Source organism: Crinia signifera, unplaced genomic scaffold (genome assembly GCF_055691185.1).
Source record: "Crinia signifera unplaced genomic scaffold, ASM5569118v1 HAP2_SCAFFOLD_140, whole genome shotgun sequence".
NCBI classification, from domain to species: Eukaryota; Metazoa; Chordata; class Amphibia; order Anura; family Myobatrachidae; genus Crinia; species Crinia signifera.
In genome coordinates, this window is record NW_028142033.1 from 63,530 (window position 1) to 64,158 (window position 629).

Here is a 629-nt window from a genome sequence, read left to right on the forward strand (position 1 = left end):
TCCACCCCTTGTCCGGGAGGTGAATGGATGCCGCTCACAGGCATCCATTCACCTCCTCTGCTACTGCTGTCTGCAGGGTATAGCAGACAGCAGTGCAGGCTGCCTGTGACCCCCCCCCCAACCTGCGGACACTGCACTGCGCCCCCCCCCCCCCCGGGGTGGCCCTTTGGGACCGCACCCGACTCGGCTGAAATGATGCGGAGGGGTTACAATGCCTTTTGTTATATTTATTGTGGCACAAACACTCTGGGAAACTGTATATAGGAAAGTAGTGTATGGCGGCGGATGCTGGGAGTAGTAGTATAAGAACTGATAGTGTTAGCAATATGGTCGTATCGTTCATTAGACCCCACCTACTGTATGTGACTGCCAAAACTGGCTTACGCTCTAGAGCAGGCATGTACAACCTGCGGCCTTCTAGCTCCTGTGAAACTACACATCCCAGCATGCCTTGCCATAGTTTTAGCACTCGCTAATAGCAAAACTATGGCAAGGCATGATGGGACTTGTAGTTTCGCAACAGCCGGAGGGCCGCAGGTTGGACATGACTGCCCTAGAACAGTGGTTCCTAACCCTGGTCCTCAAGTACCCCCAACAGTGCACATTTTCCAGGTCTCCACACAGAATCA